This window comes from Triticum dicoccoides, chromosome 5A, assembly GCF_002162155.2.
Source record: "Triticum dicoccoides isolate Atlit2015 ecotype Zavitan chromosome 5A, WEW_v2.0, whole genome shotgun sequence".
Classification (NCBI taxonomy): domain Eukaryota; kingdom Viridiplantae; phylum Streptophyta; class Magnoliopsida; order Poales; family Poaceae; genus Triticum; species Triticum dicoccoides.
The window spans coordinates 318,442,097-318,450,690 of record NC_041388.1 but is presented as its reverse complement, the minus strand read 5'-3'; positions in this window follow the sequence as shown (position 1 = coordinate 318,450,690).

Genomic DNA, 8,594 nt, shown 5'->3' with positions numbered 1-8,594 from the left:
ATCTCTTTTGCAATCTATGGTAGCATTAACAGTATTTAAGAAGGGTCTACCAAATATAATGGGGACAAAAGCTATCTTGTGGGGAACCAAGAACAAGAAAATCAACATGATATTTAGTTTTCCCACACAAGACTTCGACATCTCTAACAATTCCCATTGGTGAAACAGTATCCCTATTGGCAAGTTTAATTGTGACATCAATACCTTCCATCTCAGCAGGTGAAATATCGTGCATAACTTCTTGGTATAAGGAATAAGGTATTGCACTAGCACTAGCACCCATATCACATAAGCCATGATAACAATGATCTCCTATTTTAACAGAAATAACAGGCATGCCTACCATAGGTCTAGGTTTACCTTTATCATGGGGTTTAGCAATTCTAGCAGTTTCATTATAGAAATAAATAACATGCCCATCTATATTATCAGACAAGAGATCTTTAACAATAGCAATATTAGGTTCAACTTTAACTTGCTCAGGGGGTGTATATGTTCTAATATTGCTTTTATGAACCACGGTTGAAGCTTTAGCATGATCCTTTATCCTAACAGGGAAAGGTGGTTTCTCAACATAAGAAGTAGGAACAATAAGATCATTATAAGTGATAGTCTTTTCTTCAACTTTAATAGGTGCAGCTACTTTTACTTCTATGGGAGGATGATATTTAAACCACTTCTCCTTGGGGAGATCAACATAAGCAGCAAAAGATTCATAGAAAGAAGCTACTATCTCAGAGTCAAGTCCATATTTAGTGCTAAATTTACGAAAAATATCGGTATCCATAAAAGATTTAACACAATCAAATCTAGGTGTCATACCTGACTCCTTACCATTGTCGAGGTCCCAATCTTCAGAGTTGCGTTTAATTCTTTCCAATAAATCCCATTTGAATTCAATAGTCTTCATCATAAAAGAGCCAGCACAAGAAGTATCAAGCATGGTGTGATTGTTACCAGAAAGCCGAGCATAAAAGTTTTGAATAATCATTTCTCTTGAGAGCTCATGATTGGGGCATGAATATAACATTGATTTAGGCCTCCCCCAAGCTTGAGCGATGCTTTCTCCTTTGTGAGGCCAAAAATTATATATGTAATTGCGATCACGATGACCAAGATGCATAGGATAAAACTTCTGATGAAATTCCAATTTAAATCGTTTGTAATTCCAAGACCTCATATCATCACATAGCCTATACCATGTCAATTCATATCCCCTCAAAGATAAGGGGAAGACCTTCTTCTTAACAACATCTCCGGATACACCTGCAAGCTTAAATAATCCACAAACTTCATCCACATATATCAGATGTTCATCAGGATGTTTTGTTCCATCTCCTAGAAAAGGATTGGCTAGCAGTTTTTCTATCATACCCGAAGGAACTTCAAAGCAAGCATTATCATTTTAATTTTCATTTTCAGTAGGTTCAGTAGGTTGAGGAGCAACTCTTTGCTCTACTGGTCGGGGTGAAGCTACCCCGAGCAAGCCCCTCAGAGGATTACCTTCCATTGTAACAAGTGGCAGTAAATTTCAGCACACTATATAAATTTGTCCTTACCAAATTCCACCTACCAAAGGCGCTTCACTCCCCGGCAATGGCGCCAGAAAAGAGTCTTGATGACCCACAAGTATAGGGGATCTATCATAGTCCTTTCGATAAGTAAGAGCGTCGAACCCAACGAGGAGCAGAAGGAAATGATAAGCGGTTTCCAGCAAGGTATTCTCTGCAAGTACTGAAATAAGTGGTAACAGATAGTTTTGTGATCAGATAATTTGTAACGAGCAACAAGTAACAAAAGTAAATAAGGTGCAGCAAGGTGGCCCAATCCTTTTTGTAGCAAAGGACAAGCCTGGACAAACTCTTATAAGATGTAAAACGCTCCCGAGGACACATGGGAATATCGTCAAGCTAGTTTTCATCACGTTCATATGATTCGCGTTCGGTACTTTGATAATTTGGTATGTGGGTGGACCGGTGCTTGGGTACTGCCCTTACATGGAAAAGCATCCCACTTATGATTAACCTCTATTGCAAGCATCCGCAACTACAACAAAAGTATTAAGGTAAACCTAACCATAGCATGAAACATATGGATCCAAATCAGCCCCTTACGAAGCAATGCATAAACTAGGGTTTAAGCTTCTGTCACTCTAGCAACCCATCATCTACTTATTACTTCCCAATGCCTTCCTCTAGGCCCAAATAATGGTGAAGTGGTATGTAGTTGATGTTCACATAACACCACTAGAGGAGAGACAACATACATCTCATCGAAATATCGAATGAATACCAAATTCACATGACTACTAATAGCAAGACTTCTCCCATGTCCTCAGGAACAAAAGTAACTACTCACAAAGCATAAACATGTTCATAATCAGAGGGGTATTAATATGCATATAGGATCTGAACATATGATCTTCCACCAATTAAACCAACTAGCATCAACTACAAGGAGTAATTAACACTACTAGCTACCTACTAGCACCAATCCCGGACTTGAAGACAAGAATTGGATAAAAGAGATGAACTAGGGTTTTGAGATGAGATGGTGCTGATGAAGATGTTGATGGAGATTGCCCTCTCCCAATGAGAGGAGCGTTGGTGATGACGATGGCGATGATTTCCCCCTCCGGGAGGGAAGTTTCCCCGGCAGAACAGCTCCGCCAGAGCCCTAGATTGGTTCTGCCAAGGTTCCGCCTCGTGGCAGTGGAGTTTCATCTGAGAAGATGGCTTATGATTTTTTCCCATCAAAAGACTCCATATAGCAGAATATGGTCACCGGAGGGCCACCAGGGGCCCACGAGGTAGGGGGCGCGCCCTGGGGGGTAGGGCGCACCCCCCACCCTCGTGGGAAGGGTGTGCCCTCCTTGGTAAAGTTCTTGCTCTCAGTATTTTTTATATATTTGGAAAACATCTTCCGTGAAGTTTCAGGACTTTTGGAGTTGTGCAGAATAGGTCTCTAATATTTGCTCCTTTTCCAGCCCAGAATCCCAGCTGCCTGCATTCTCCCTCTTTATGTAAACCTTGTAAAATAAGAAAGAATAGGCATAAGTATTGTGACATAATGTGTAATAACAGCCCATAATGCCATAAATATCGATATAAAAGCATGATGCAAAATGGACGTATCATCGCCCTCAGTTGTTTATCACCAGCGCGGAGCATAGTGCTTCCGCTTGTGCACGGGCATAGCCGCTCCTCGGCAGTGTCGACAGCCAGCATGGAGCATGGGCTTCCACTTGGGTGTGGGATGGGGGGCCCCTCCGGGAGGAGCCCCCGGGGCGTGTACAGCCCCGCCCTGACACGTGGCTTGCATGGCAGGGCTTCGAGGTGTATCTGGGCACTCGTGAGCCAGCGCGGGACTCACGAGGCCCTACCTCAAGGCGGGTTGCTCCTGGTCTTGAGTCTTGGTGACTGTATGTCCCTGCAAGGCGGTTAGATGCAAGCACTCTACGTCCTTAGGTCCTGGCCCTCGAGCGAGCTCAGCCGCTGCTGGTATGCTAGGTCGCCATGCCGTGGTCAAGGCCAGGGGGTGAGGGCTGGAGAGCCAGTAAGAGCTCCTGAGTCGCGATGCTCAGGAGGCCCCCTTTTAACGTGCAAGAAAATTGCATAGGGAGAACGGACCTGTGGCGGGAAGTGATCGAGCAGGTGATAGGAGTTGGCAGGTTAAGCATGAAGAGCAGATCGACTTTGGTAAATGCAGGAAGATACATGCCACTAGGTCTAGCCCGAGCGGTGTGGGGATGATGCAGCCCGAGGGGTGCCCCCAACAAGGTAAGCTAGAGACATAAGCTGAAGGGATACATGCCACAGGGACAGACCCACGTGGCCTGGGAATAATGCAGCCCGAGGGGCGCTCCCAGCTTAAATGAAGTTGGAAGATATCACCTGGTTCTATAGACGAAGTAGAGTTGGTGCAGCTGAAGCCACGTGTTGATGGAATGGCTCCTCATGAGCCACCGGGACCCTGAGCCTCGGGAGGCTCTGGGTGCTTGGGATGCTCCCCGAAGACCGTCCTCATCTCCTCCGGGACGGTGCGGAACCTGGCCTCCTGAGCCGCCAAGACTTGCCGCACGTTGTGCTGATAGGCCGACGCCACGCTCGACAAGCCGAAGGGCATGCGGACGTAGCTGTGTGGTGGACCCTCACAGCGGCCCGCATGCTAAAGCCAGAAGCGCTCCTGAGAGGCGGCCCTATTGAGTCCTGGGATGTCGATGCAGACGCGCAGCCCGGCATCCTCGCCTGGATGGGGGGTTGCGCCTTGTGAGCGGCCGTGGCCGCGCATGGCCCTTGCTTCTTGAAGTTCTTCAGTGGTCTTGGTGATGAACTCCTGAGTGGTGGGTACTCCTCGCCCTGTGCTCTCCTGAGGAAAGTGTGCCGTGAAGCACGCTTCCAAGTGGTTGCCAAGCGCCTCCCTCGTGAGGTTGGCAAGGTCTGAGGCTCTCCAGGACAGAGCACCCGAGCCCTACCGGAGGAGGGTGCGCTTTCCTATGCGGTGGAGGGAGGCGCCCCTGGAGCGGGCGCTGATCCTGATGAGGCTCCTGACGCGATGCCATCTTCTTGGGGTCCTGCGCAGCGTGGCAGCTTCTTCTTGGGGGTGGTCTCCGGAGGGCCTTCACTTCTGCTATCAGGGTTGTCGATTGCTGTGGCCTAGAAAGCGCGCTCAAGGGAGCACACCGCATCCCTTTCTTCACATGGGACCGTGATGATTCCCCCGCTTCTTGGCATCTTGAGGACGTTGTAGCCATGGTGAGTGATTGCCATGAACTTGGCCAGGGCTAGATACCCGAGGATGGCATTGTACGGCAGGCGGATGTGCGCGACGTCAAAGTCGATGCGTTCGGTGCGATAGTTCTTGCGCTCCCCGAAGGTGACAGGCAGGCGGACTTGCCCTATCGGTGTAGTGGAACTGTCAGTCACTCTTGAGAAAGGCTTGGTTGGCTGGAGCTGCTCATAGGGCACTTGGAGGTTGTTGAACGTGTCGACAGATTGGACGTTGAGCTCTGCGCCACCGTCGATGAGAGTCTTGGTGACTTGCACATTGCTGATGACTGGGGAGCACAGCATAGGGAGTGTGCCAGTGGTGGCTGCGCACTTGAGCTGGTCGGCTAAATTGAAGGTGATGGCGTATTGGGACCACCTGAGTAGGCGCGTGGCCTCGAGCTTGGGGAGCACCGCATTCACCTCGCGAGCGAACTTTTTGAAGATGCGCTGAGAAGCTGGGGCCTAAGCACCGCCCAAGATGCAAGTGATCGCACACGGCTCCTGGAGCCCCCAGCCCCCTCGTCCTGGTGGTGGTCGTCATTCCTTCTCGGTGGCGGCAACGGGGGAAGACCGGCATTGCCCTGGGGGCAATCCTCACGAGGCGGTTCCTTCCAAGCGCCCTCGTGAGGTTGGTCCTGCCAGCGGTCCTCACGAGGTCGGTCGCGCCACTCCTGGAACGGGCCACGGTCGTCCCAGCGTCTGCCTCCGCGTCCTCCTCCGCGGCCGTAAGCCCAGTCGTTGCGCTCGGTGCGTCGACCGAAGCGTCCTTCCCGAATGGCTCTGAGCTCTTGACAGTCGATGGTGTTGTGGGTGTTCAGGTTGTGGAAGGCACAGAACGGACGGCCGTTCTTGGATGACTCGGGCTGATCTCTGCCTCGCTTGGTGTTGGGCTCCGCTGCGAGCACTACTGCCTCTTTGCGCTTCACGTCCTTGGCTTTGGCCTTCTTATCCTCCACTCCTGCAGCTGGCAGTTCAAGGAGAGAGAGGCTCCCCTCCTCGGCTCTCGCGCACTTGGTCGCCAGGTTGAACAGCTCCTGAGATATGTAAAGCTCCTCGTGGATAGCCATCTCTTCCTTCATCTTGATGCCACGGACGCCGTCTGAGAACGCGGAGATGATGGATTCGTTCGTGACGTTGGGGATCTTGAGGCGGGTGTTGTTGAAGCACTGGATGTACTTCTGGAGGGTCTCTCCTGGCTGTTGCTTGATGCGGCGTAGATCGCCCGCGGCCGGTGGGCGGTCGTGAGTGCCCTGGAAGTTGGCGACAAAGCGGTCGCACATCTCGTCCTAGGAGGAGATCGAGTCGTGTTGCAGGTTCAGGAGCCAGGAGCGGGCCCCATCCTTGAGAGCCATGGGAAACCAGTTCTCCATGACTTTTTCGTCGCCGTTGGCCGCTTCGATGCTCAACTCATAGAGTTTCAGGAACTCCGTGGGGTCGGTGGTGCCGTCATATCGAGGAGGTAGATCTGGCTTGAACTTGCCTGGCCAGGCGACGCTACGCAATTCGGGGGTGAAGGCACGGCAGCCAGCCCGGGTAGCCAGGGCCCGCTTCTGAGGCGGAGCTTGGTCTTGACGAGGCCCGTGCTGCGCCACTGCAGGCGGCATGTGATCTTGACGAGGTGGCACAGGGAGCACTGGCGCAGCTTCTCGCGGCCGAGGGATTTCTTGGCAGCTTCTTTCTTCACGCGCGGGCATCGGGCGCGGTGGATCACGCCGCGGAGGCGCGCGCCTTGGTGCCAAGGCTCCGTCTGGGGGTCGAGGCGATGGAGGCATGTCGTGAGCCCCGTCGCACGCGGCTGGTTGACGGGGAGGCAGAGAGTGGGACGGCGACGGAGAGCCCCCTGCGGCACGGACGAGCTCGGCGACGGAGAGCCCCCTGCGGCACGGACGAGCTCGGCGACGTGGTCGAGCCACTCCTCATAGAGGTCGTCGACGGGGCGGTAACGCAGGAGCTCGTTCGCTGCGCTGAGCACGGCCCATGCCTCCATGGGAGCGCGGTGCGCGTGGGACGAAGAACCAGCAGGGGTGAGCGATGGAGTAGCGATGCAGCCGTCCTGCCGCACCGAAGGATGCTGTGAGGACGCCTGCTGCTCGTTCCCCACCGAGCCGGTGGCAGTGTTGGCGGCGGGGGACGGAGAACGACGAGGCGGCCCGCCGACGGGAGCCGTCTGAGCGACGTGGGTGGCGAGGGCAGCCCGTCGCTCAGCTCGAGCATGGCGAGCGTCCGACATGGAGACGACTGAGCGATGGAGCGACGGTCTGACGGAAAGGAAGCTACGGCACAGCCCTACCTAGCACGCCAAATGTCGGATGTGGGGCTCTAGCTAACCCTTAAGGTTCAAACTCTAGGGTGCGCACGAAGTCTTTCCCTCCTACCCATCTATGCTCTAGCTCTCTAAGATCTCGCGGACGAACTCGACAAACTCACAACACAAAAAGACACGGGGTTTATACTGGTTCGGGCCACCGTTGTGGTGTAATACCCTACTCCAGTGTGGTGGTGGATTGCCTCTTGGGCTGATCATGAACAGTACAAGTGGAAGAACAGCCTCCTGAGGTTGAGGTGTTCTTGTGCTTTTGGACTTGTGTGTCTCTCTGGGTCTGATGATCCCTCTCCTACTATGGTGGCTAACCCTATTTATAGAGGCCCTGGTCCTCTTCCCAAATATTGAGCGGGAAGGGAGCCAACAATGGTGGGCTAATTCAAAGGGGGACAGCTAGTACAAGCTATCCTGACAAAAGCAGTCTTCGCCTGCACAAAGCTCTGGTGGTGATGCCGTCTCAGGCTCCACGATGACCTCGGTCCTGCAGTCCATGGCCTTGGTCTTGTTGCATCGAAATGGAAACCATTGCCTGATGCATTGGTACTCCACGGCTGCGCTTGCCCCCTTTGCACCAAAGAGGAAGCAAGGACGCTGCGCGCGCTAGTGCCCGCCTAGTGTCGATCGTCATGGCTCACGTCACGAGAGCCTCGTGAGGTTTGCCCCGCCTTGATATCTCTGCTCCTCACAAGCCTGCCTGACCAGGCCGCTCCAGAGGAGGTCTTGCCTCGTCCGCCTCGCGAGGCTTGGCCCCTCGCGAGGGTCTTGGGTGCCTTGTTGGTGAAGATGGGTCGTACGGCCTGCTGGCTCCGCCATGCCGCGGGCCGCATGCAGGCAAGTCTGGGGACCCCCGTTCCCTGAACGCCGACAGGCACGGCTTGTGCGGGAGCCGGACTCCTACGAGAGCTCGAGGACGACGGGGCACTGGGCCGGCTGGGCTTCGGCCCAGTCGGTCCGAAGTTTTTTTAAATAGCGCCACGAAGAAAAATCTTAATAAAATAAAATAAAATATCTAAAATTCCAGAAACAATTTTCACCATCCCCTCCTAATATTGGGAACAGTGTGAACATTTTTCTGGACTAAGTGCAATTTTTAAAAATGCAACTTTTTCCTAATTTAATAAAATGCAACCGAATAAAATTGCAAATAAAATATATTTTTTTTTCAAAATTAAATTTCCAATATTTCCTAGCTGTTTTGAAGAAGTCATTTTATATTCTCTCATTATTTTATTTATTTGAAATAATTGGAAAAAATAATTTCGAATAAAATCACTTTGATCCAATTTACCAATTTTGAAAATTCAAAAATGGAGTTTTGTGAAAACCTCCAACTCTCCTAGTTGGTCCTTGAGTTGCTTAAGGTTTCTAGGATCAAAAGTCGAAATAAAACAAATTCAAAAATTCACAAAATATGGATGCATATGGTGACCTAATGAATAATGTACAGCCAAATTGAAAATTGGGATGTTACAAACCTACCCCCTTAAGATGAATCTCGCCCT